This window comes from Culex pipiens, chromosome 3 (genome assembly GCF_016801865.2).
Source record: "Culex pipiens pallens isolate TS chromosome 3, TS_CPP_V2, whole genome shotgun sequence".
NCBI lineage: Eukaryota > Metazoa > Arthropoda > Insecta > Diptera > Culicidae > Culex > Culex pipiens.
In genome coordinates, this window is record NC_068939.1 from 136,227,473 (window position 1) to 136,251,499 (window position 24,027).

The 24,027-nt window shown below is 35.5% G+C and overlaps 1 protein-coding gene across 2 annotated transcripts in view; it reads right to left on the reverse strand.

Annotated features, from left to right (window-relative positions):
• Positions 1–24,027, reverse strand: part of LOC120413744 (ichor) — a 62,284-nt gene that overhangs the window by 29,081 nt on the left and 9,176 nt on the right. The window contains exon 1 of one of the 2 annotated variants that reach the window (XM_052710423.1): positions 2,794–2,878. The exons of the other annotated variant lie outside the window; for it this stretch is intronic. The gene's annotated coding sequence lies outside the window, so the exon portion shown is untranslated. Of the gene's footprint in view, positions 1–2,793; positions 2,879–24,027 lie in introns of those variants that run through there. 2 annotated transcript variants of the gene reach the window in all.

A 24,027-nucleotide genomic window follows, 5' to 3' on the forward strand; every position in this document is an offset into this window, starting at 1 on the left:
TTAAAAGTAGTTTTATATCCTCTAAGGCCGATGCAAATATTTAATAAAGTTTTTGTCCCTCGGCCCTGGCCGAGGTCAAGGGGGGGGGGGGGCAAAAAAATAAAAAAATATAAAAATTTAAATAACAAGCCATAGTCTTCACATTTAAATGAAAAAAGTGTTTTAAAATACATTTTACACTAGTTCAGTTGTTTTGCAATCTCTAGTTTTCAAAAAATCTAAGATCTGACAAAAATAAAAGTTGTATCGAAAAAAAAGATTTTGCATCGAAAATTTTCAAAAAAATTTAAGATTTTTTAATAAACCCAAACATGCTAAAAATGATTTTAAACGCAGAAGAATGTATTTTAATTTGATTTCAGCTGGTTGCACTTGAATTTTCATTGAAATCTTGAAGTTTATTGTAAAAATATTTTTTTGTCCCATGATTTTTCGGGCCAATTTTGAAGGGGGGGGGGGGGGTGGTGACAAAAACTTTTAAAAATATTTGTACCAGCCTAAGGCCATTGCAGATATTTTTCAAAGTTTATGTCGCCCCCGCCTTTTAAAATTGGTCCGCAAAATCTACTTTAAAACTTACTACATTTTCAAAAAAATATATTTTTGGTGAATACATTAAGAATTTAATAGGATATGGTTGAATTAATCGATTTTAGAATTATTTTAAAAATGAGTTATCGTTCTTTATTGGTGATAAGAACTATCGAAATAACGATAACAGAAACCATTTTTGCAAATATTTTTTTTCAAGTTACTTAAAAAATTCTCGTAGTTACTTCAAGTTACTTTAAAAATTGCGTAGAAAAGACAAAAAATTTAAAATAATGAAATTATCCAATTGTTTTTCAATAATTTTGACGATATCACGATAGATTGCCAACTTATGGTTCGATTTTCAATGATGAAATGTAAAAAAAAATCTGACTTTGAAAATAGCTAAATAAAAAAAAAATTTAAAATTGATATTGAATTAAGGGATTACATACATGTAGAAAATCACAAAATTTCATAATGCAGAAAAATTATTGAATCAACCAAAAAGATGATTTTCAATCACTCCTGAAAGTTTCATGAAGATATAACATGATTCAACTGAGTTCGAGACGATTTGAGACTCAACATTTTGCCGTGCGCAAAGCTGGACTGTGAAACTTTCTGAGCGTTTTTCTCGAAACACCGAGTTGATTTACGGGTGCCCCGATACCTCGAGATAGGATGGACCAAATTGGCTAAAATTTGGAATGAAGACACATATCCCGTGTGCATTTTTATCTTTTTTTAAAATAAGTTTTTTGAAAATCGGCCTTCATCATGAACCCCGGACTGGTTCAACGAGTCTTCACCAACATTTTGAGCCAATTTTGTGAAGGCAGTGTTAAGATATCGTGGCACCCGTTTTTTAATCTGCTAACTTCAAATAGCTATATCTCGGCAATAATACATCCAAATGTCTTCATATTTGTTTTGATGATAGATAAAAATATATTTTTTAATTCCCTGAAAACAGATTTTAAATAAAATTGATTGTGTGCACACACCAACCTCCCACATTTTTGTCGATTTACATGTATGTAACTCCTTAAAAACAACATTTCTATACCTCTGATCTCATTTGTTATATCTAAATAGTAATCCTGGACGAAAAATTAAAAATGTGATTTGAAGATATTTTTGATTCTGTTTCACAATATCTTCTGTCTACCCACTTATTTTCATTGAAAAAATCATGACGCATGGTATTGTATGTAAATAATGATTCCGTAATTATAATTTACTATCTTCTGAAACTTTTGTAAATTTCAAGAAAACCACTTCTTGAGGTATTTTGAACACTTTTCTGCCAGCTGACATAATTCCCTGCCATTTCATTCGTATTCAATGGGTATCCAATTTGTGATCAAATGTCATACAGATTTCCCCAATAGAAATGGAAATTATTAATTCTAAATGCATTATTAATTTCTCTTGCATTTTTCATTAATATTATTCCTGATTTCAAATTAACTTGCAAAACAGTTTGAAAGAATAATTTTGTAAATTCGTTTAACAAATCCAAATCAACTAAAAATTCCATACTTTGGGCACCCCTGCCCTGAAACGCAGTTAGTAGTAGTCGGCAGCCTCCGCTGATAATGATAATAATGATAAATGATGGCCCGGGCAGGAAACTGGGTCCATCGGACGGTATCAACTAGCAGACTGGCAATCGATCCGATGTTCTCACGCGGCCCATTTCGTCACGGCTGCTGGTAAAGCCAAAAGGAGAGTACATACAGCCCTATAACAGCACTTGTTGTGGAAGTCTGCCACGGAACTTGAGGTGAGACCCGCACTCGACTCGATCAATCACCGGCACCGGTCGACCACTCGTTAATAGTTTTGTACAAATTGTTGCGTTTTTGGAATGTGTGCTTCTTCACTCAGCTATGTTTTTTTTTTTTGCTATAGGCAAGGCTTTCTCATGTTCATGATTTGATGAGGAGAGCTCTGGCGATGGATAACTGGGTCTGACGTGTCGGGTTATTAGGGCCTGCTGATAGTGGCCGTAGCTACCGTTGCTGGCGGGTTGGTTAGTTGGAACCGATAGCACCAATTTGCGGGATCAAATTACGGCTAAGGAGGGATTTAAGGTGGGAACCGGTTTTTGTCTTTATAGTTTTTAAATGGTAACAAAAAAAACCATGGATTGCATAGACTTGTATTGACAAGTTTGAATAAATTTTGAACGGAAATGTTAATAACAGGCAGAAATTGTTACGATACGTACCTTTCTTTGCCAAAAATACAACTTACATTTTGTTGATTTTTCCCCCACCTAGCTGTTAGGAGTTTTTTTTTTGAACGTCAGAAACCAAAATGTTACAGATGATTTTGGAGACACTGTAAAAGAAGTATTTATGTTTAATTAGAAATGATTTAAAGAGTTTTGAAATTTTACGTTTCAAAATGTTTCTTATGTTATGATACAAGAAGCAATGGCAAATTATTATAATGGTTACTTTTAAGCTTATTCATTATTTCCAAACTAAACCAAATCAAACCAAACCTTCAGCATATCTTCATTGTTATTGTGTTGAAGCTTTTTGTACCTCCACCAACATCTGATTCAAGTTAATGAAAAGTGCACTAGCTATATGTTTGATTTCAGTGAATTTGTTCACGAACAAAATTGACATTTTTTATAGGGACAATCCATAAACCACGTGGACAACTTAGGGGGGGGGGGGGGGGTATGGCGATTGTCCACGCTCCATACAAAAAAGATTTTATTTTTATGGAAATTGTTCACGATGGGGGGGAGGGTTGAGATTTCTAAAAAAGTGTACACGTGGTTTTTGGATGGTCCCATAATTAGATTTGCTACAGTTCCATTTTTAATGTTGAATTTTACAATAGTAGAATACGTATAGACTTGTCAATAAATAATTATTTGAAATCAATTTTTTTTTCAAATGAGTACTTTTTTCAAAGTTGTACGATTTCATGAGATTTTGATTCTTGTATTTTTATAATTTTTGCTCAACTATAAATGCTAATTTGCATCATCAGTTAGTTCATACAAGCCTCCATCGAATTTTAGCGGCTGTGGTATTTATGAAAAAAAAAATATTTTAGGAAGAAATTATCTAGTCGATTTGGCCTTTTTAAAACATTGTAGGTATACAGGACTGTTAACAAAGAATACAATTTTGAACACTCTTAAGACCATTTCCAATATTTTAGTAAATTTTTATATTCATAAAGTTGAATTCCCAAAATCCGTGTTTTTCAATTTTGATTATTTTTTTCTGTATTTTTGAGTGGACCAAAAATGCATCTTTGAAGACTTACAGTCATGCCTCGGTTTAGCACCGCATAAGGCGGATGCAAAATCAAGGCGTGCATAACTGAAGCACAGAGTTTAAGGGGTTTTAGCTATATGGGAGACATTGGCTCGTACGAAAAATCATGTAAACATCAAAAAATTATAATGTTTTGAAATCGGGATGATGTCAGCTATCCATTAAAATTATTATTTTATGAAAATTTTCACAAAAATACGTATTTTTCCTGTATTTCCAAAATGCATTTTTTTTTTCTCTGAAGAAACCAAAAATATAATAATGTAATAACAACATGTTTAGAAAATACTCAAAATTTTTACAAAACTATGTCTTTTTGAAATAAACTCCAAATTTTAATTTTTGCAATATGGGTATCAAACGATCGGGATTTTTTCATACATTTCGAATGTAATAACAATATTTTTTGAAAATACTCCAAATTTTCACAAAACTACGTATTTCCGAAAAAAATACTCAAAATTTCCGTTTTTACAATGTTGGTATCAAACGATCGGGATTTTTTCATACATTTTGAATGTAATAACAATTTTTTTGGAAAATTCTCCAAATTTTCACAAAACTACGTATTTTTTTAAAAAAATACTCAAAATTTCCGTTTTTACGATGTGGGTGTCGAACGATCCGGATTTTTTCATATATTTCGAATGTAAGAACAATATTTTTTGAAAATACTCAAAATTTTCACAAAATTACGTATTTGGGACCATCCATAAACCACGTGAACACTTTAGGGGGGGAAGGGGTATGGCGATTGTCCACGCTCCATACAGAAAAGATTTTTGTCCACGGGGGGGGGGGGGTGTTTGAGATTACAAAAAAAGTGTCCACGTGGTTTGTGGATGGTTCCTTTTCGGAAAAAAATACTAAAAATTTCCGTTTGTACAATGTGGGTATCAAACGATCGGGATTTTTCATACATTTCGAATGAGATAACAATATTTTTTTGAAAATACTCTATGAAAAAATGAAAAAAATGAAATGAATGAAAAGTATGAAAAAATCCCGATCGTTTTGATACCAACATTGTAAAAACGGAAATTTTGAGTATTTTATTCGAAAATACGTAGTTTTGTGAAAAATTAGAGTATTTTCTAAAAATGTTATTATAACATTCGAAATGTATGAAAAAATCCCGATCGTTTAACACCCATATTGTAAAAATTGAAATTTTGAGTATTTTATTCGAAAATACGTAGTTCTGTGAAAATTTTTAGTGTTTTCTAAAAATGTTGTTATTACATTCGAAATGTATGAAAAAATCCCGATCGTTTGAGTATTTTTTTTCGATTAAAGGTAGTTTTGTGAAAATTTTGAGTATTTTCTAAAAAAATGTTATTATATCCGAAATGTATGAAAAAACCTGATCATTTGATACCCATATTCCAATAACAATATATTTTTGGATGTTTTAGAGAAAAAAAAAATGCATTTTCAAAATACAGGAAAAATACGTATTTTTGTGAAAATTTTCATAAGCACTGGGCCGTGCTTAACCGGGGCAGCTGAACGGTGCAAAACCGGGGCAGTGCAAAACCGAGGCGTGCAAAACCGAGGTATGACTGTATAGCCTTACCTCAGGTGAGGAAAGCAAAATGTTATTACATTCGAAATGTATAAAATGCCGTTCGTTTGATACCCATACTGTAGAAAACTCATATTTTAAGTATTTTTTTGGAAATTCGTAGTTTTGAGAACATTTTGTGCATTTTCAAAAATAAATGTTATTACTAACGAAATGTATGAAAGCATGCCGTTCGTTTGATACCAAAATTGTAAAAAACATAAATTTTAATGGTTTTTTTTCGAAAATACGTAGTTTTGTGAAAATTTTGAATATTTCCCAAAAGTGTTGTTATAACATTCAAAATTTATGAAAAAATCTCGATCAAAAACTTAAATTATTAATTTTTTTTTGAAAATACGTAGATTTGTGAAAAAAATGAGGATTTCAAAAAAAGTTGGCAGTGCGTGGCCGAATGGTTACGCTGTCCGCTTTGTAAGTGGATGATTCTGGGTTCGGTTCCCATCTGCTGCACCCTTCCATCGGATGAGGAAGTAAAATGTCGGTCCCGGCCTTGGTTGTTAGGCCGTTAAGTCATTCCAAGTGTAGGAGTCGTCTCCATGCCATAAGTACAACCAACACACCAAACCAAGCCTATTCCGGTGGAATCGCTGGCGGCGGTTGGACTCACAATCCAAAGGTCGTCAGTTCAAACACTGGGGTGGATGGTTCCTTGGAGTAGAAAGAGGTTTGGGTGCTCTCCCCATTCAAGCCTTCGGACTCCTAGGTTCGAGCAGAAACTTGCAATAGAGACCACAAAAGACCCGGGGGTCGTTAATGTAGATGGTTTGATTTCTGATTTTTTTCAAAAAAAGTTTTATTTCATTCGAAATGTATGAAAAAATAACGATCGTTTGATACCCGTATTGTAAAAAAATATATTTTGAGTAAATACGTAGTATTATAAAATTTTTGAGTATTTGCAAAAGTGTTGCATGGAAAATTTCGATTATTTGATGCCCATATTGCAATAAAAATAATTCTGAATATTTTTCGAGAAACATAGCTTTTTCAAAAAATTGGTACTGTATGACTGTATATAAGTTTGACATTAGGTGAATAAAATGTTCCAAGTAAAATTCATAAGAAATATATTTTTCGTTATTATATAAATTTTTGTTGAACTATAACAAATTTTGTAGCATTATTCAAAAAAATTCCAAATATAGTTTGAAATTTTGTCTACTGAAAAATGCCTTTAAATCTGAAAATATTTTTGATTTCTGTTTCAATTACACCTAAAACTTAAGAATTCATTTCGTTTTCCGATTCGCATTTAAATTCATTGAGAAAATCTGAAACATTGAAAGAATTGAAAAAAATCTATTTATCTTGTTGTCTTAATTATAGTCGAACAACCATTGAAACTTTAAAAATAATTATTGATAACTACTTCTTGAGGTGCTTTGAACACTTTTCTACACGGATAGAAATCCTCAATACTTTTTTCGATTTTGATCAATAATGTTATCGATTTTTAAAACATTTGCAGCGAGAATTGTACAAATTTTGGAATATTGAAATGTTAAAGCTAATTTTAACCTATAATGAAAACATTGCCATTAAAAGGCTTCACAGCTTCTGTTAAACAAAAAAAAGTTTGTTTAATAATTAGGTCCGTTCAAACTACTAATCACAATTCCCAACAGTTCTCACCAGTTTGATATGATTTCCCAAAATTTAAAATTATATCGTAAAGCGTTCCGCTCAAAACAGTCACTTATCGGTTTACCCTAATCAAAGAAAAGGTAAGATAACCCTTTTTCACAATTGCCAATTACGCGTTGTTAGAGATATCAGTTGCGTTGCACCTGTAGCAGCGTCTCAACCCTTCAAGCAAGAAATCTCATTTCCACGATATCACCGCGGTCAGTACAATTATCATGCCCTAGTAATTCGCTGGAACCTTCTCCCCTCACCTCGCACTGCCGGGAGCCGGCCATTTATCCAATCAGAGCCCTCTAATCAGCAGTGCCCGAAACCAACAACAAGGTACAACTAATTGAAGAAAGGCCTCTTTTTTTTTGTTGGACCCCCAAAATGAGTGCCTCTCCTCCTCCGCAGTTTTTAATGATGTTATCAATTTCGTAAATCTCTCACTCGTTACTTCCAGCGTGTATGTTTCTTTCAAGGTTTTTTTTTTGCTTTTTTCGGTTCGCCTTGGCCAAGACCACGACCAACAGCTCCACCTGTTGTGCGGGCATCATATGGACGACCTCGAAAAGAAATAAAAAAAATACCTCCAAACACGCCAAGACCCAAAAGCCCACATTTCCACAATTTTAACTCATCTTTTTCGGTTGCTTCTTCTTGTACTTCTGCGGTTGATGATGGTGGAAACTTTGATTCAGAGATTGCATTGAGCTCACCATTAAGAGGGGAAGGAAACGCACCGCACAAGAGAAATAGGAAGAAAAAGAAGAGTGTGGAAAAATAAAACGAATTAATTACGAAAAATCGCATAAAGCTAGAAAAACTACGCGAAGCGGCCATTAATCGTTACCGCGGGAAGAAGAAGAGGGATCCCCCCCGCAAGAGAAATGGGTGGTTTTTAAAAGACCTTCCAAAGCCCCCCTTCCTCTTGAATCTAATTCCTACTTCTAACCTCGAGGTTTTTGAAGGCACCTGATTCAGGGCAATTCATTAACATTTTCGTTCCTTCTGTTTCCGAGAGGGAGATATTTAGTGGTGCTGTTGGTTTGGTTTCAGATTGTCTACTGATCTTCTTTGCTGATGAAGAGGGGGGGATGATTAAAATTTATGAGATGTGCAACCAGCTGCTACTTTTGGACAGCGAATACATGTGATTTGATGGTCATCTAAAGTTGGGACTGGAGTAACGGGGAGTACAAGAGAATTGAAAAGAAATATTTTTAAATTATTAAGCCAAGCGGAACTAGTTCCAAATCAGAATTTTTTACTGTGCCAATGAAAGTTTGAGTTTAAAATGTTGAATTTATCTGCAACTGAAAACTTAACTCATATTTAAATTTTGATATTGAAAATGAAACTAAAAGTGCTGAGATACTGAAACTTACAATTAGAAGAAGATCTTTATTCATATAAATTTTAAATCTTTTAATATGTTCATCATTCCTATTGTTTGATCATTTCATCCTGATCAAATTATTCACAGCAATTGTGTAGTTTTTAGGTCACACTCTAGTTGATTCAATTTATTATTTGGTGAGGACGTCAATCAATCCAAGTTTGGTAAAATTATTTTCAGCAGCCTCATTAATATAAGATTAAAATTTTGACTGCATTTTGTTGGATCTTATTCCTAAAAATTATGTATTTTTAAACGATGGTTACAATGCTTATTGAGATCATTTTTCCCTGTACAATTTTTGGTGGTCAAAATTATGTTGACACCAAAATTATGTATTGAAAAAATATCGCAAAAATTTTCGTATATTTTGATTTTGTATTTTTTCATTTGGATGAAAATTTTCCCTACGTAAAAAGAATCATTTTGAATCACTGAATTATTTATTCAAGTTGAATTCCCACAATAAGTTTATTTCAATGTTGTTCATCGACAATTTTATCGTCGATAATATATCGTCTAATGATAACGATAATGTTCATCGTTATCGGCGAGACCATAATTACAATCTATCGGTATCGTTATTTCGATAATTCAATCGGCGATAATCTTATAACCGATAATGAACGATAAATATTTTTAAAAATTTGTCTAAAATCGACCTAATTCAACAAAATCCTGTGAAATTTTCAATATTTTCACCAAGAATATTTTATTTATGTACTAAATTTCAAAGTATAAATACTCTACATTGTTCACAAAATACCGTATTTTTTCGAAAGTACACAGCTAAAAAAATAGTAATCCAGCTACGTGTAAAAGTGCTGGGTGTAAAATAAAAATTGCATTATTTTATGCAATTTTATGTAATTTTACACCCAGAAATATGTAGCCCATCAGTATGGGAAACCTACTTGACCGAAATGTTAAGCTCATATATGCGTTTATCTTTACAGATTTTCATCGGTCTGGTGGCCGAGTGGGCTAAGGCGCCAGTCCTTACTGTTGGTGCTGGGTTTGAATCCCGTCGGTCGCAACTTTTTTTTGTGTTTGCAAAAATTGTACATGCAGTGTGTAATATTAAATGTTTATTTTGACGAAGGTGATGTGCATGCTTTTGCATGCGATTTTACAATCGGATTTTTTGCTGTGTAATAAACATTTTAAAATTTGCAATATAGGTATAAAACGAAGCATAATGTTGCATGCCTAAAACATACTTTAAAGTTTTGTATGCCTCATATAAAATTTTGATTGGTATGGGTGTCAACATAATGCAAATTTTGAAAATTGGAGTATTGAAAAAAAAAACAGTATTTTATAAAAATTATAGTGGTTCACAAAAAAAAAACACAAATAAACTGAAAATGCACATCAAATTTCGCTTCGTTTGATATTCATAATGAAAATTTGAAAAATTTGAGTTTTTTCGAATAAACACGGTATTTTGTGAAAATTTTAGTATTTTTCAAGAAAAACTCTGACGAAGTGAAAAAGCATACACAATTTCACTAAGTTTGATACCCGTACTGCCAAATTTTGAAAAATTGGAGTATTTTCAAAAAATACGGTATTTTGTGAAAATTTTATAATTTTTCATTAAAAACTCTAATAAAGTGAAAAAGCATACGAAATTTCGCTTTAATTGATACCCATACTGTTAATTTTGAAAATTTGAGATTTTTCGAAAAAATACGGTATTTTGTGATTTTTTTGTATTTTACAATAAAAATTACTCTAATAAAGTGAAAAAGCATAAAAAAAATCGCTTCGGTTGATACCCATATTGCAAGTTATTAAAATTTGGAAACTTTCAAAAACTAGGTACTTTGTGAATAATTTTGAGTGTTCATACTTTAAAACAGAGCTGAAAATGTCAGGGGTCCTGACGCGAAAACCGGCGACGCATACACGATTTTTTCAGATCCATTCACTGAACCGCGAAACCGTGACATAAACAAACCCGACTCAGTCGTGAGTGCCCTAGCTCACTGAGCAGCTGCAATGCGAGGTAGTAGTCGACCAACGCTCATTCGATGTTGCACGCACACACATAAAGAAACACGTTTTCACACAAAAAGTTGGTATTTATGCTTAGAAATGTAATTTTGAATATAATTTATGGTTGTTTTAAGTATTTTGCACAGTCTAGAACCATTCAATTGTTTAAACATAGTCAAAATAGTGTTTAGAGAGGATTTTACGAGTCAGTCATACGACACGAATTGAGTGAGTGTAGCTCATTTTTTCACGTCTCTCATTCTCCAGCAGCCGACCGGCACGAGTTAGGCGGCAGTGGTTGAACGGACACAGTAGGCTTACAGTCAGATGCTAGCAGTGAACTGACATTTTGGTTTGCTTCATGTGTACGCTGGGTTGGAAACATTTTGCAGGCCTGCTTTAAAACTGAAAACATTCAAAAAATAACCTTAGTGAAAGCATTTATAATTTAAAATGATTTGGTTAAATTGATATTTTTTGAAGGAATTTTTTGATCGATTTGGATGAGGGCCACACCGAAAAAAATGATGCGAAATAAATGATGTTTTTTAAATCACTTTATGTCACTTAAAATGATTTGAGCGTAATCTGATTAGTCTTCATTTTGTTGTTCATGATACTTTGGAAAGTTTTGGTTAAAATTTCAATGTTTTTTTCCTTTTTTCTATAAGAATAATTTTGAAAATTCAAAATGTATTAGAACATTTCAATATATTCAAAATAATTATTGTAGTGGAACAAAATCAAGGTTGTGTGTTGTTTTTGACAAATAGTTGGGCTACAATTTCTAAATTGTTACTTAATTTGTGACAATGTAATATATCTTTAAAAAAATTATTTTAATCTCTTTATGTATAATTCACTTATTTATCCAAAATCATCACAGTTTTACTTTAAATTGTATTTTGAATTGTTCTAAAACTAACCTTTTAGTTTACCTAACGGTGTAGTTCATCAAATGATAAGCAAAGAATTAGTTATTTCCGAAGGTTTCACATGCAACATTTTTGGTTGAAAATTGCATCACCTCAAATGTTGCATCAAGCTGATCCAAAAGTTTGATAAATTTCGATTAACAATCGTGACCTTTTCCTGCCCATTGCCAACTAGCTTGAACAGTGTCTTAATTATCACCTAGTGATCATCGCCGGAACGGAATATCAAATGCGTTTGCACACGTGTCCGCCTAATGTAACGTCATGATTCGAAATCCGGACACTTAGTACCATATTATTTTTGTTATAGCTGGTAAAAAATCATGTAATAAGTTGGATATGTAGAAATATCATCAGGATTTAGTATAAACAGTCAATTTTAAGAGAATGCATGCAAAATATGTCTTTTCTAACAATTTTTCATCAAAATTTGAAAATTAAAACGATTTGTTGTGCTTCGAATCCCGGACACTGTTAAAAGCTGATTCGAAATCCGGACACTTTTGCTTCGAATTCCGGACACTCGATTTTGCTTATGAATCGTACAAATTTGGACTGAAATGTTAGTGAATGGCATTCTTTAGGTCTCAAATAAGCTGTTAACATCAAAACAATCGATAGTTTATATATAAATTTGCTAGAATTTAAGGAAATCAAAAACATAAATTTCTGTTTTGCCTTCCCGGTGCATCGGACGCCTATGAAATATTTCAGTTGAAATGTTTCGCATTTTTGGTAAACTTATGATTTTATTTTATTCAATTGTATTGGCATTAACTACAGCGTTCAAACAAACTTTAAATGAAAGTTGATGTTAGAATTCATCAAATAACACAGTTTTGACATTCATAATGCGAACTTATATCCAAATAATTGATAAAAAAAGTTGAAGTGTCCGGGTTTCGAAGCGTCCGGGAATTCGAATCATGACGTTAGTCCGGTCAATTTCAAGATCACCTTTATCATCGGATCATCCGAAAAAAGACAACTTAACCAATAAAAAGCTTGCACAACCAAACGCCCTCAGCGTATCGAGCTTTGAAGTTCAAAGCTGCAGCAGCAGCCCCAACTGGTTGAGTGACCTTTCCGCCGCAAAGTCAATGTCACCTCCGCCAGGTTCAGTGGCGCAACGACCTGATCTCTTCATCGACACCATCTCCCCGTCGTCGTTGTTGTCACCACGAAGCCAGTGTGGTGTAAGTTTAAGGTCATCCGCCACACGCACGCGAACGGTGCTTCTTGGGTATGTGGTTTTTTTTTTTTTTTTTTTGAATTAAATATACTTTATTGAATCTTTCTTATAATAATTACATTTGGTTTACATAATAAGTGGTCAGCTGTGGCTCTTCAGCTTTAGTTTGCTTTTCGTGATTTAAACACTGTTCATTTTTATAACTTTAAAAGTATATGATTTATCATTTTTGTAACACTAGGTACAATGAGGAAAAAAAAAAAATGTTAAGAAAACATAACCTAACCTAAAACTAACTTAATCTTACCATAAACTAAACCAATCCTTGAATCAAGGGGTATTCAGAAATAGCACATTTTTCCCAGAATTTCAAACATTTTTCTTGAATCTTCTGATCCAACATTTTAACTTCTGCTAATTCATGAACCTCACTTGATCTTGTCCAGCCAGGAACATTCAAAACCATTTTGAGTACCTTGTTTTGGACACGCTGGAGCTTCAATTTATGAGTTCTAGCGCAACACTCCCAAACAGGTACTGCATACTCAATAACGGGGTAAATTATTTGTTTGTAAACTGCTAACTTATTTTTCAAAGATAGCTTTGATTTTCTGTTAATTAAAGGATACAAACACCTGATGAGAATGCTGCACTTGTTCAATATTTTATCTACATGCTGCCGAAACAAAAGTTTCAAGTCAAGTATGAGACCTAAATAGACAACTTCCTTTGACCAGGGTATCGAAACATCATTCATTTTAATCAAAACATCATCCTTTGGGACAAATCTGGCCGATTTGGAAAGTGGAAAAATGATGGTTTGAGTTTTGGCTGCATTTATGCGAATTTTCCAGTCGCCAAAGTATTCGGAAAGAACGTCAAGACCCTTCTGAAGACGGCCAACTAAATATCTGGTTATTTTACCCTTATAAATAACGGCAGTGTCATCAGCAAAAAGTGACAACACACCATTACCAGGAAGAGTAGGCAAATCAGATGTAAAAATATTGTACAGAAGTGGGCCAAGAATACTTCCTTGGGGAACCCCAGCATCAATGTTGAATAATCCAGAAGCAATCCCATTCAGAAAAACCTTGAACGATCTCTCCGAAAGATAGTGCTGGATAATTTTGATAAGATACATTGGAAAACTGTATAAATATAGTTTATGTATCAAACCATCATGCCAAACATTGTCAAAAGCCTTCTCAACATCCAACAAAGCCATAGCAGTTGATTTAGACTCAAGCTTGTTCTGCTTGATGATTTTGGTTACTCTCGTAAGCTGATGAGCAGTATTATGTCCCTTTCGGAAGCCAAACTGCTCGTTCAAAATTATATTATTATCGTTGGTAAAATCCAAAAGCCTTGAATAGATAACCTTCTCAAAGAGTTTGGACAGACTACTCAAAAGACTAATGGGGCGATAACTTGTTGGCGATGTTGGATCTTTTTGAGGCTTCAAAATTGGTATGACTTTGCCCAGCTTCCAATTGGTGGGGAAGTAACCAAGTTGCAAACATTTATTGAAAATATTGGCTAGATGTTGAAAGAACTGATCACTCTGTTTTTTCAACACCAGATTAAAAATGTTATCAAAGCCTGGAGCTTTCATATTTTTCATTTGTTTAACTGCAACTTTGACTTCCTCACCAGAAACATGGGAATCTGCAGGAAATTCAAAGGTAGAGTCATTGATTGTTGAAATACTATTGGCAACTGATGTTTCTTTACGGCTGGTCATGGAAGCGCCAAGATTATGTGAACTAACAAAATGAAGCCCAAGTGCATTTGCCTTTTCCTCGGATGTAATCAAAGGAGAATCCTCAACAATAAGAGGAGGAATAGGCTTTGGTTTGTTTTTAAGAACTTTTGAAAGTTTCCAAAATGGTTTTGAATAATTCCCAAGCTGGCTTACATGTTTTGAAAATTCTTGATTTCTGATATTGTCAAGTCGGTCTTGTATGATTTTGTTCAAATTGTTCACTGAAATCTTTTTGTCATAGTCCCCAGTCCGTTGATATTGTCTCCTATAAACATTCCTAAGTCTAATCAAGTGTTTAGTATCTACGTCAATATCAGTTACCTTAAAATTAACAGGAACCTCTCGAACGTTGGCAGCCTCTGCTTGGTTGATAGCCTGCTGGATCACCTCCAGCGAACGATCAATATCAGCAGAAGTTTCCGGCTGTTGATCATAGTCGATGTTGCTGTCGACCACTTGCTGAAACTGCTGCCAGTCAACGTTGTGGTAATCTTTCCGGGTTGGTTGCCGCTGCGGAGTAACGGAAGCTCCAACCTCCACAACCACCGGATAGTGATCAGAACTCAACTCTTCAAACACCTCAGGATGAGCCACGTTCTCAGCCATATTGGTAATGAAGAAGTCGATGATTGAGTGATTCCCAGACCGAGCCACCCTCGTTGGACGATCCGGACTCACAACGTTGTAGTATCCGTTTTGCAGATCGTTGTGCAGAATCACTCCGTTCCGATTCCTCCTGCTGTTGTCCCAAACTTCATGCTTCGCGTTGAGGTCACCAGCGATGATGTACTTTGCGCTCCGCCGTGTCAGCTTCTGGATATCGCTCTTCAGTTTTGCTGCTGAACCATCTCTGGCATTCACCTGACGTGGACAGTATGCAGCAATGAAGAGTACTGGGCCAACCGAAGTGGGAATTTCCACTCCAACGGCCTCGATGATGTCCAGCTTAAAGTGTGGCAGCCGGCGTGGCTTGAGATCACGATGAACAGCGACAAGCACACCTCCTCCTCCAGAGGTGGTCCTATCGAGCTGCGTCGCGATCTTGTAGTTTTGCAGATAAACTTTTTCACCGGGCTTCAGATGAGTTTCCGTGATGGCGGCTACGTCGATCTCCTTCTCGCGAAGAAAATCCACCAGCTCTAAATTCTTCCTCCTAATGGAGCAAGCGTTCCAATTCAGCAGCTTGAGGGACCTACGATCCATACTGGATGACGAACGAGGTCAGCACTTCAATCTGCTGGGTCTTGGTTTTGCATCCACGCAGTGCAGCGGACATCTGTTTGAAAATATTGAGGAGTTCGGTTGAGGTGTAAAGATCATTACCATTTTCCTCAACTGCTGGTTCTTGGGTTGGTCTTGGCTCCTGGCTGAAGCCCGGTGGTGGCGGTCTCGGCTCCTGGCTGGAACCCGGCCGTGGATGATTCACCTCAGCTCTCTTCCTGGGATCCAACGGCAACGGTGCCAAGTTTGGGACCTGGCGTCGCGGTTGAAGAGGTGGAAAATTTTCCTCCACCAGGGCTGGAGGAGTTCTACGACGCTGAGGCTGATTCTTCGTCGATGCTTGCTGCCGAATTTTCACGAACTCAGCTCTCTTGGGGCACTTTCGGTCGGTTGACGAGTGCTCACCGTTGCAGTTGAGGCACTTCACCAGCGAATCTTGGATGCACTGGGATGTGATGTGCGCATCGGTACCACATTTGGCGCAACGACGCTTCAGGTGGCAGTTCTTACCTCCGTGCCCGAAGCCCAGGCAGTTGAAGCATTGTGTGACGTCACGATGCACTGGTCGGTATCGCTCCCACGACACGATAATGTTGAAAACCGCTCGGATTGCCTTCAGCTCAGGAAGCGTCGTCGATCCCTTAGCCAAATGCAGCAGGTAGAGCTGGTCACGGTACTTGATGTCTTTGTTGCGTCGGCTCATTTTGTGCACGGCCAACACATCCAGTTTCAAAACTTTTAGCTCGGCAGCTAATTCCTCCACTGGCATGTCGTACAGACCTCTGACGACGATTTTGTACGGCTTATCCATGGCGACATCATGGGTAAAGTACTCCGCCTCGTTTTCGGTCAAGTAATCCTTGACCAGTTGATAGTGCTGCCTGGATTGCACCAGCACCTTAAATCCGTCCTGACACAGACGAATGTTGCCTAGGACTTTCCCAGACTTGATGAGTTCAACCAGCCCCGCTCGAAAGTCTATCGTTGCTGCTGATTGCCGCACATAAAAAGGAGGCAGTTTCTCCTTTCGCTGTTTCACTTCATTCTCCTTTGCTTCCGCTACCTGGTCCTCGTCAGGCAGTCCAGCGAACTTGTTGTTCTTCAATAGCTGCTCCTCGTGGGACGAAGAGTTCTCCTCCTCCTCATCCATCGGTACAGTACCGTCGCTCTTTTTCGTCTTTTTGCTGTTCGATGTCACTTCCAAAAGCACCTTCCTTTTGGAAATCCCCGGTTTTTGGCCATCAGTTGAGGCCTCAACCTTCCTTTTGGAAATTCCCACTTTTTTGCCTGCTTGAGCCGCAGGTAGGGCAATATTGCCGGCGTTTTGCGCCGGGACGCGACGAGTCATGTTGATTCAGACAACCTTCACCAACGAATGCTCGGATAACAATGATGGGTATGTGGTTTTTTTATTCATCTTGAGATTTTGAGCATCACACACAGCTCTTGATAACTGCATTTTAAATGGATCGAGCAGCGTGAGCAAACGGACGGCTCTCTCGGTTGAGCGATCAGCGGCGTCTTACATAAATTCATACGTGCAAGAAATAAAATCACACACACACACACACATGCATACACGCCACGCGAAACCTATACGAGATGCACGGTTAGTAACACTGTGCTGTACATAGTGGGATTGAGAAGTTATATTTATCAAAAAATGAAAAAAAAAGTGTTTTGAATTTAGATGACAAAGCAAATTTTATCAAATTTTCTTAAAAAATAAAAATGTAATGTTTAGTGAAATATATAAATTAGGGTGGGTACGGAGTTGAAAAGTTCTCAGATCAAGTTCTGGTGTGGTTCCCCTTGTAGGGCATACCCATAGAGACTCTCACGCCAAATTTCAGCTCATTTGGTTGAAAACTGGCTTGTCTCAAGCGGGTTCAAGTTAACATAGAAATTACTATGGGAAATTTTGAATTTTCATTCATTCGCTTCTACAGGCCTGGGGAAAACATGTAGAAACTTCTAGGATGGCCAGAAATGAGCGGAATCGTCTGGAGAACAACTTTCCCTAAGGAACCAGATCGATTCGTTCAACCCCCATCGAGCTCAACGGCAATACATCCGGGGTTTTCAGAATCACCCGTTTTCCCCAGCAGAGCATCAAATTTTCCTTAGCATGCTATGAATACTTGATGAACACCGCGACGCCGCATGTCAAACAGCTACCACGTGGACTAGCATCGCCTATAAAAAATTACTTTTTATTACTTTTTGAACCATAGAATTATCATTCATGGTGATCAGGATACTATTTAGCTGTATTCTGAACCTCCAAATAAGAAAAAAAACTGTTATGGTGCAAATTTTACAATCACGTGGTAGCTGTTTGACACGTGGCGTCGCGCTGTTCATCAAGCATTCATAGCATGCTAAGGAAAATATGATGCTTTTCTGGGGAAAACCGTTGGTTCCGAAAACCCCGGATGTATTGCCGTTGAGCTCGATGGGGGTTGAACGAATCGACCTGGTCTCTTAGGGAAAGTTGTTCTCCAGACGATTCCGCTCATTTCTGGCCATCCTAGAAGTTTCTACATGTTTTCCCCAGGCCTGTAGGAGCGAATGAACGAAAATTCAAAATTTCCCATAGTAATTTCCATGTAAACTTGAACCCGCTTGAGACAAGCCAGTTTTCAACCAAATGAGCTGAAATTTGGCGTGAGAGTCTCTATGGGTATGCCCTACAAGGGGAACCACACCAGAACTTGATCTGAGAACTTTTCAAAATCCATACCCAATAAATATACAGCAATTCCCCACGAAAACAGCATGGAAAAAGAACAAAAGTGCTCGGAACGGGCTCAACATTTTTCTAGGGGTTCCCTGGCCGAAATAATCAGACCCGTATTTTTTTGTTTGGCCATTAGGGTGACCTACGCCATGTTAGGGTGGTCCAAAAAATGGCCATTTTCATCGATTTTCGCAAAAACCACTTTTTTCAAAAAATCATAACTCCTCGCCATTTCAACCGATTTCAATTGTCTTATACGCAAATGAAAGGTGATAAGTTGGCCTATCAAAGAAAAATAATAAGATGTTTCAAAAATCTAGCCTAACATATGAAAAGGTCGAATGAAACTTTAAAATGCCGTTTTGACGGTGTCTGGACCAAAGAGCCTATGTCTGGAAATATTTTTATCGGATTTCCCGGACATTTTTACATAACATGCTAAAAAATGGGAGGAGTTCATTAGCAGGATTCCGAGATATGATTTTTTGAAAATAAAATCCGCGTTTTTCGACGCGCCGCGCGCAAAAACACGAAAATGACAAAATCGGCAAAAATCAACTTTTTCCACTAAAACTGCGATAACTTTAAAATTTCAGCGATGACCTATACATGTCTGGGTACCAAAAGTTGCGTCTTTCAATTATGAAAATTTTGGTACCCAGACATGTATAGGTCATCGCTGAAATTTTTAAGTTATCGCAGTTTTAGTGAAAATAGTTGATTTTGCCGATTTTGTCATTTTCGTGTTTTTGCGCGCGGCGCGTCGAAAAACACGGATTTTATTTTCAAAAAATCATATCTCAGAATCCTGTTAATGAACTCCTCCCATTTTTTAGTATGTTATGTAAAAATGTCCGGGGAATCCGATAAAAATATTTCATATGTTAGGCTAGATTTTTGAAACTTTTTATTATTTTTCTTTGATAGGCCAACTTATCACCTTTCATTTGCGTATAAGACAATTGAAATCGGTTGAAATGGCGAGGAGTTATGATTTTTTGAAAAAAGTGGTTTTTGCGAAAATCGATGAAAATGGCCATTTTTCAGACCTCCCTAAGACGGCGTAGGTCACCCTAATGGCCAAACAAAAAAATACGGGTCTAATTATTTCGGCCAGGGAACCCTCAGAAAAATTTTGAGCCCGATCCGAGCACTTTTGTTTTTTTCCATGCTGTTTTCGTGGGGAATTGCTGTATAACAAATTTATTAACCTTCTCAGAAATCACAAAATTTCTTTGATTTGTTTTGTATAAGGCTAGTGCAAATTTTGTTTAAAGTTTAGGTCTCTGAGCTTTGAGTTCAAGGGGATTGGGGAAAGTGGGAGTGGAGAGTTAAAAAAAACTAAACTTCTCATTTCAGGTCCAAAATTCAAAAAGCAGCGCAAAAAAAATTAAATAAAATTTGCATCTGACTATAGGTTGAATCTAAACTAGGAATTTTCTACTTTTTCACGACTTTCTTTGCATTTTTTTTTTTGACTTGAATAAAATATTGTCCACTTAACCAAAAAATGAACACGACTTTTTATTACGCTTAAAATATATTTTGAGCTAGAGTTTAGAATGGTGAGAAATGTGGTATTTATGAACAAAATTAGATCCTTGAAAAAAAAATAAAAAATTGTCAAACGAAATTTCAAAAATCGTTCTGAGATGCAAAATCAAATTTGCAATTTTAAGAGGCCTTATTTGTAAATATTGTTCGGTTTGTTCTAGTGGTCGTATTGAAGTGCTCCGATTTGGATAAAACTTTCAGCGTTTGTTTGTCTATCCATGAGATGAACTCATACCAAATATGCGCCCTCTACGACAAAGGGAAGTGGGGTCAAACGGGCATTGAAGTTTGAGGTCCAAAAACATGAAAAATCATAAAATTGCTCCCATTTGCGCAAAACTTGATCAATTTCACCTCTCTTAGCTGCATTCGAAAGGTCTTTTGAAGCACTTCAAAATGTGCCATTGGCATCCAGGATTGGTTCGACTTTTTCTCATAGCTTTTGCAAATTACTGTAAAAAATTGATTTTTTTAAACCTTAATATCTTTTTGCAACAGCCTCCAACACCCGTACTCCTATAGGTCAATAGTTAAGTATTTTCATCGGCTATAAGCCTACGGTATAAACTTTTTGGCCAGTCGCAGTTTTTCTCATAGTTTTTCGATTTGTCCATTTTTTTGTATTTTTTTTTCTGATTTTAGCGTGACATAATTTATGGATGAAAGCTCAGTTCAGCACCAGATTTTGCATAATTCAAAACTCTATTGCAAAAGATGCTTTTTTAGCCTAGAAAAAATAAAGAAAAAATAAAATAAAATAAAATAAATACGTATTTTTGGAATACAACTTTTAGCATTAAAATGCAAAAAGAAAATGATTTTTTCCCGTCATGCTATTTGTTTCTGAAAAGTCTTAATTGAAACGTTGTCGAAGACACAAAACCGATCAGAAAATCCCTTCTCTAGGTGGGGCCATCCAAAAACCACGTAGACACTTTTTTGAAAATCGTATTTATTTAGTATGACCAGCTCGCAAAATTGTATGGTGTAATTATGCCAAACCTGCAGATTTTTTTCAAAGGTCCAATAAACACAATTTCCAATATTGCTTTATGTTTTTTGGCTGTTCTCGAATACCACTGACACAAGGTGGTTTTGTTGTTTTTTTACCCACCAGAAATGTTACTATTATAATTATTTTGGTTTCGAAATGTTTTTTATTGAAGATAATGTTGTTCATTGAAGTAATTTAAAACCGTCATCAGGGGTAAAATTTCAACATTTTTGTATAACCCAATCTGACCCCAGATTTTGGCAAAGCAGCCTGGGGTATACAAATGTATCCCTTATTTGGTTTAGATAATTTTGAATTTCGCTGTTTATTTTTCATTTAGTTCAATTTTGGTACACCAAACATGCATCTTCAATCGAATCATGATTTTTTTTTTTATTTTTCACTGTCTTATTTTGGTTGTTTAGCTCAAATATGACCTCAATAATTTTCTAATGCTCGTAATGCTCTTGATTGTAAAAATGAGAAAATGAAAAAAAAATCATTAGTTAAATATACATCTTTAGAAGTACTCTTTTTACGCGGTTACGTTACGTCTTTTATTTAGTTGATTTCTCTTGAACGACGCAACATTTTTGCAATCTTTAAAAACAGTTTGTAGGTTTTGTTCTGATCTACAAAACGCATGTTGAAGCATGCAAAAGTATTTTATGGTTCAAGAGAAATCGACGGAATAAAAAGCGTAACGCTACCGTGTAAAACGAGGATTTACTGTATTTATTTATAAATGATTCGATAATTGTACAATTTTCTGCGCAATCTTTAAAATTAATGCATGATTAAAGGTAATGAAGGCTTCAATTCCAAAGCATTTTCTGATCACTTTCTATTCAACTTTGACCACCTTCCGAACCCACTGTCCACACACACCTCATGCTCGTGCTTTACCTTGAAATCATCTGTTCGACTGTTGGCCACAGAAGGAAACGCGCATCGCGTTATTTTTTTTGTACCGCAAATCGGTGTGGACTATGGACTAAACTGACCGCTCAACGGGCGCTCTCTCTCTCTGCCTCTCTCCCTCTCTCACAGGTGTGTGAGTCAGAGCTCACCGCAAAACACATTCTGCCGTTAGCCGTTCGGTCGCGTCACACTCGCCTGGTCACGATCGTCGTCTTCTTCTTCGTCTTCGTCGTCGTTCATGGTCAGTTTGGCGCAGCGACCGCTATTGATGAGCTTTCGCGTCGGCGGCAAGAGAGCGAGCGATAAAAGTGAACATTATGGAAGATGTACGATTATGGGGGAGGCTTGTTTGGCTTCGGATCCGCGTGTGTGGTGGGAAGTATCGATGTCGTCACGGTGTTAGGTTGAGCGTTTGTCTTTTCGAGGGTCAGGGCGACCTTTTAATTTGAAACTAATACAGAATCGAAGTGTAACGGAGCTTTTCTTTTACATCAATTTGGAGGGTTTATGGGCTGTTGGATTATAATTTTAAATTTTGAAGACAGTGGTTTCTGAGGTCATTATCAAATCGGTTGATTGAATTAAAAATCATAGGGATCTCAGAGATTAATCTAACGATTAAGACGGCTTCACAACAATGCACTTCTGGACCACATTATAATTTTTGAATTGTTGCTTCTTATTTTGTATTAAATAAGGCTCAACTCTGACATTTTAAATGAAAAAAGTGTTTAAAAATGCATTATACACATTGTTGTTGTTTTGCAATCATTAGTCTCCAAAATACCTAAGTATCGACGCAAATTTATTATTTTTGCCAAAAATAAATTTTTTGCGGTGCTGTACATTGGAATTTCAAAAAAATTCAATATGTTTAATCCAGTCCAAACATGCTTAATATGATTATCAATCCAGAACAGTGCGTTTTTGATTGCTTTCAGTTTATTTGACTTTTATTTTCATTAAAATTTTGAAGTTTTTGGAAAAAATATTGTTTTTGCCCCCTGAATTTTTGGACCAATTTTGAGGGGGGGGGGGACATAAACTTTGAAAAATATTTGCGACGGCCTAAGAGTAAAAAATATGCATAAAAAAATCAAAAAACTAGATAGTAAGAATCTAAGAATTAAGGTTGCTTTAAGGTACTGTCATCAGCTTCAGTATTTTTTTTCATCCACGCTTAAAAATCTTATTTTTTAGTGCAAATCAAAACATTTTGCACTTAAATCTTTTAGTAGGAATCAAAAGATTGTTAAACATATCCTAACATTGTTTCAGTTGATAGAATTTTTTTTTCAATAAAAATTTCGTAATTTAAAAAATTTCCACCCTTTTTTTTCTTCAAAAAATAAATTTAATGAGAGAATTCAAGAAAAGAATCCTTGTTTACTCTTAATGTACCTTAATGTACCTTATTCAAATAAGAATTATACACTGCATGCAAGGGAAAACAGAATATTTGAAATAACCTAGATTAGACGTAACGAATATCTAGTACTAATTTTTTGAAGCTTCTTGGGTCATCAAAAAGTACCATCAATTGTTTTGATCATTTTGACAAAAAATGATAACATTCATTCATCTAAGAACCTTTTATAAGTAAAGTTATTTTTTTGCAATTTTTTATCTGTTTGCAATTTTTCAAAGGTTTTTTAGGAAATGTTTTGATATCCCCAGATGAAAAAAAATCTTTTGGAATTTATAGAGTATATTCAAATTTTAAAAGAATGAATGAAAATTTAGAAACATTTTTTTGGGAAACAGTGATTTTTTGTTTTCAGTCTTACGATTTGTTTCAATTTAATTTATAGTAAGCTTAGTATTTTTTTTATTGTTTCGTCTCTCCTCTCTTCCCCTAATAATCAAAACATATTTTCTCATTTTCCGTATTGATTCAATATTTTTGATGTCGAGTATAAAATTGATTTTTTTCAGTTACTCTATTTCAAAGAATTTTGCAAAATTACCCATCTAATCTTCACCAATATAAAGCACAAAGTCGAGTACGTGTTAAGAAAAATTTATAATTTAATTATTTCTCATCATGAATTATGGTGCAACTCACAGCTAAAAGAAACATTTAATCTCTGTAATGTAGGCTAAATATACCCTTTCTAATCAAACACCTAACTTCGTTTTATGAAGAGTTTGATGCTCGATTAAAGCTCCAAAAATACTATTTAGGCTATAAACTTACCAGCAACAGCACCGCCTCAAGTAAGCATGCAAATTTATGCCATTTTTTAGCC